A 5,533-nucleotide genomic window follows, 5' to 3' on the forward strand; every position below is an offset into this window, starting at 1 on the left:
CTTTTAGAATTTTATGGAAGATCCAGATTTTTTACAGTTATTTTCAAACTCTGAACAAAGCTCAGACTGGACAGACAAATGTGGAGCATCCAGTGTCCAACTGCTGACACAAAAATGCCCATCCAATAACAATCAAGAGAAGGGCGTTAGGCACATGAAACAATCATTGACTAGAAGATCTCAACAAACGATAAGTACGGTACTAGGAAATTCTGGTATACAATGGGGAACATTGGGGGGTGTAAAGTGCCATATTGACTATGCACTTACATTTAACGTTTATACACTGCATAATGGGATGCCGGCACCGGGAAGATAAATGATATGAGATGTGACCCTAAGTTTAGAGCCCCAGTACAATTCTGTCAGCAAAGAATTGGATTAGTTGCACTCTCTTAAGCAAGTAGAGAGGAAGTTCAAAATAGATGGAGTTACAATAGTCTAAGCACTATCAAAAAAAGCTTTTATCTGAGCATTATCAGCATATAAATATATGCTGGTTGGGGATCTGCTCATGGTTCTAGCGCTGAGACACCATTTTCGGTATTTGTGCGCTTTATAAATATCATTATAATTATCATTATCATAAGCCAAAACTATAAGTTTCAATGAGATTAATGTCATATATTGTTTAATAAGTAATAGAGAGAGAACCAAGCCCTGGGCTGAGGAACAACACAAAAACATGGCCTGGAGGAAGAAGTAAAAGAGGAAAGAGCAATACCCAAATCTTTCAGTCTCAACAGAAAGAATAGAGTAGTTGATAGTACCCAACTCCACAGATACATCCAAAGATGTGTTTGAATATTAGAATCTAAACACCAGGACAGTTCATCTACCCCTGAAAGGACTATACGTTTTGTGTACAGCTAGAACAGAGCCCTAACTGGTGAGGTTGAAGAAGATGGTTGGCTTCAATATACTAAGATATTTGCATATAGACTACCTTCTTTTGCAGCTTGGCTTGGTAATGCAGACAGAAAACAGATAGGTAGCTGTTGGATCAAGAGTGTGTTTCTTCAGAAGAGGCAACACATATGCATGTTTGAAGGTTTCTGGAACAACTCCAGAAAGTAAAAACACAATAATAATAGAACTCAGCCTGCATTGATCAAGGAGTGCAAAGGTTACATGCAGCAAAGGCGGAAATATATCCCCAGGAGAGCCTGAGGCTATACTGTCATGAACAAGCAAAGAAAAACTACTGGCACATATGGCTGAAAAACCATGTATAAAAGTAGTAGAGAGAGGGTTGGTGGGAACTTTCACAAGATCCAGTAGAGATTGCTATTGCCCAGGAAATCTAAGATATTCAAAATATGATCATAACAGAAATGGGCAATTATATGTTACAGGAGTATGACAAGCTGAATTGCACAATTCATTGATAACAGAAAACATGGCGGGAGACACATTCAAGAAGAGCAGCAGCTAAAAGAGAAAAATTATAATGCAAATTTAGTATTGCAGCTGGATCAGATTCAGAGTCAATACATGGACTGTACAAATTGGGTTGTTAGTTGACAGGGGAGAGAGTCCAACTCAAGTAATAAATATCACCCTTGTCAATGTGAACCACAAAAGCCACTAAATGAACCTGTGCTTATTCCTTTGGTAGCTTGGCACAAAAGAAGCTCGGCTTAACTTAGAGGCAATGTTTAAGGAATGTATGCAACACTCAAATAGTAATAAAGTGAAAACACAACACAATAAAAACCTCAAACCAATTCATAAAAATAGAGAACATTTATTACGAATGGCAGGTCATCGCTGGAGATTCACATTGACAGCCATCGTGGATGGTCATTAAGTGACATGAGGAGCCTGATCACTGTTGAGTAGAGTCAAAAATGTTCTGGATGTTCACCTGGAGCTCTGAACTTGTGGCTTTGAGGCAGCAGGAGTACACTCTGATGTCAGCCAAGTGACCAGGACCTCGAGGGGTACCTCCTAGGATTAGGACTCACTCCAGCAGAGGTCAGCATCAGCACTCAGGCAAGTATAGGTAAGCCCAGTTGGTGCTGGTCTACTGTCCAGTTGCTTAGAGACCTCTGGGAGCTTGTTCTGGCCCTGTAGTTCAAGCTGGAGGTCATCAAACTGATCCATTGAGTCACTTCTGTGGAACCTCTGTTTGAGGAAAACAGGTCCAATCTTTCTTCTTCAAACAGCAGGGCAGTCCTTCTCCTGAATCTTGCATTGGCCCAAGTGTTTCTGAAGGTGCTACTTTTATTCTCAGTGCCAGTCTATCTGTTGGGGATGGCCTCTTTGTCTAACCTTCTACCTTTACTGCATTTGGCTCCAAACTGTCAATGGTAACAAAGGGCAGGCATGCCTAGGTACGAGCTTCATTTGTCAGTGACAGGGCAGGCAATCCTTAGAAGTCAAAAGGGGATGGGCAAGCCCTGGAGCTACACTTTGAAGCTCAGAAAGTCTGAGTACAACCCCCATGGGCATCCTTCTCAGAAGAGAAACAACCTACTCTACATACAAAGGCTGCTTGTCCCCATGTCTGGAAGGACTGAACAAAACACCACAGGAAAGGCATTTACAGTCAAGTGATCCTGGACACTAACGGAAGGGTATATTTGGTTTAGCCAGACAAATGCCAACATTCTAAAAGTGGCATTTCAGAATAGTAATTTAAAATCCAACATTAAAGATGATTTTTAAATCACAATTCATTTGAGTGGAGGAATCATTACTCTATCTTTTCCCAAAACTGAAGTTAACACTTATTAAGTGTAATATGGTAATCCACTGCTGGTCTATTGGAGAGATAGCATTGCAACAGTGAAAAAAGACTTTAAGAGTTTTTGCTGTCAGGGCATGTAACATGTGAGTACGCATATCATACTTTTGAAATACTATGCACCATTCCCTATGAGCCTTTGAAGCTTACCTAAGGGTGACTTACAAGAATTAAAATGAAGGTTTAGGCCTGACAAAAAACTTTATTTTGCCAGCTCAAAATGGCAGTTTATTTCTTCACTGCAGGATGCAGTGGCAGGCCTGACACATGTTTCACCAGCTACTTCAGTGGGTGGCACCAAGAGTGCAGCCCAATAGTAGCATTTAATTTACAGGTCCTGAATACATGTAGTCTCGTATACTGGGGGCGTACAAGTAAATTATATGTCCCCTCCAGGTGTATGCCAGTTTCACCATATTTTGATGGGAGACCACAAGCAATGTACCACTGGTTAGCAAGTAGAAAGTGCAGAGACTTTAAAGCCAGCAAAAATGGGTTCAGCAAGGCAGATAAAATTCTGGAGGGACCCTGGAAATAGCACCAGGCCCAATATGCCCACTTTGGGATGTTTGCACTCAAAGAATCAGCTGTGACTGCTTTCCATCTCCTGACCTTAGTTTCTAGAAATTGCTTCTGGTGTAGATCTGTCAAATTTGCAAGAGAATGTAATAGCATAATTGTCAGACCAAGGAAGAATGTAGGGAAAAACACTCTGAAAAATGGCATTTGGAGAGCATAATATTGAGTGTATCGCCTTTGACATAGGTAGGAAATGAAGGGTTGGAAAATCCAAAAGAGCAAATACGTTATTAGATTTTTTGTTCAGGTTTAAAATGAGGCAGTCAGAAAGAACTTGGAGAACAAATTGAGTAGGTGGACATTTAAGGGATCACAAAATGTGGTGTAGATTGGAGAAATGTTTGCCTACCTAATGGGATTTCCCATGCAACATTTTTCTGCCTGAGTACTTCTGAAACTGCTCAACAGATGGTCAAACAATTCTCCTGCATGGTGGATATTTCACTGTGCTTTTTCTTGGGTTTGTGAAGATGCATTCAGCCTAATTGGAAGTGCAAGATACATTAAGAGTGTCTAGTAGCTATATTCCTTATATTGCACATAAACACATCAATTGTGGAATAAAAGAACACAATGCACATATACAACACCGGACACCCTCATGTTTTTTCCTCGCGCTATTCACAAACTTTGAGAGACAAAAAGGTAAAGTTTTATGTGGCAAACGCAGCAGTATGTATGGGTGAGGGGTTACATTGCCCACACATTAATTTCTCTCCCTGGCCTGTTGAAAGGCCAAGGGGGGATAAAAACAATGCACCCTTCCCAAGGCTAGGAGCAGTAGGACTAATTACAAACCACCCGCCATGCCCAAGGGTGGAGAGTGTTGATACAATCCCTCTTTGGCCATTCATCATCCCCAAACCCCATTACCTTGTCAAAAGGCAACAGAATGAAAAAATAACCCCACTCCTCACTATGTTCATGAGAGAAGGAGAGAATGGCCATCACACCCCCTCAAATTGCCAGGGGACGAGGTGGATGAAATGACTCACAGACTTCCTTTACCTTGCCTATGGACAAGGGATAACTTAAAAAGGTGATCTGCCACCTATTTGTGAGCCATGTTTCTAATTGGGAAGAAAGCATAGAAACAGGTGCCAGCTGACCGGCTAACCTACTGCTCCATGAAACATAACACTGTGTGGCTCACAGAGGAGTTGATCACCTGCATCCTGCCAGAGCCGGCTCTAGGGAGGTGCGATCGGTGTGACCGCAGCGGGCGTTGACATGGGTTGAGGCGTCATACGTTCCTGGCCTCCAGCAATTTTCATACATCAATTAAAATGTCAACATAACTCCTGTGATTAATTGTCTTCCTGGAAAGAGAGGGAAGTTTGTCTAGTGAAAATTTTAACTCATCCAAAGGTAGCGCAGTCGGTTAAAATGCCTGGTGCTAAGAACTTGTACCTTGCAGATAACAAAGTGCATGTAATGTAAATAGGTCAGGGGGTTACTGCATTTGTAAGAGAGCTCCTTTAGTTACAAGTTGTTTTCTAAGTCAAAATCCTAATATAGAACATTGAGCTATTAACTGTTATCCTAGAGCTGCATGCAAACCTCAAGGTATATGTTAGAGCTGTATGTTTTTTGCCCAGTCTTTCATCATCCTAATCTTGTGAAAAGGGTTCTTTTGGGTAGAAAACAATTCTTATTACGAAAGAGAACCCCTAACAGTGATGTTATGTTTTAAACTCTGAACTTGTGCTTTTACAGAATAAGGACTCAAACTATATTGCCTACCAGTATCGATGACATGTCACTCCCACATAACACTTTGTAGTTCTGTCTGATGTAACCTTTCCTATACATTGATTTACACACATATGATTGTCTCTGTGCAATATGTGTGTTGTAAAGTGCTCTGACACCTTACAGTGGTATGAGTGGTGCTATAACACTTAATGAATCTGAGACAGTGGTTATGGAGACTTGAGTGGCACTGTTAAAGGGTGCTAGTGAAAGAATCTGTGGCAGAGGTTGTCATTGGGGGGGTGACAACAGACATTGTCACACAGCGCCACCAGCGCTAAAGCTGGCACTGCATCCTGCCTTGGTGCACTCTGCCCAAATTGGGTAAGGATCTTAGAGTGGTTTGCAGGTTTCTCATAACTTGAACAATGATGTGCACCAATGAGGTGTGACTATCCTTCTACCATCCCCGCACAAAGTTCCCAACTAAAAATAATGAGCAGAAACGGGTGA

This window comes from Lissotriton vulgaris, unplaced genomic scaffold (assembly GCF_964263255.1).
Source record: "Lissotriton vulgaris unplaced genomic scaffold, aLisVul1.2 SCAFFOLD_3049, whole genome shotgun sequence".
Classification (NCBI taxonomy): Eukaryota; Metazoa; Chordata; class Amphibia; order Caudata; family Salamandridae; genus Lissotriton; species Lissotriton vulgaris.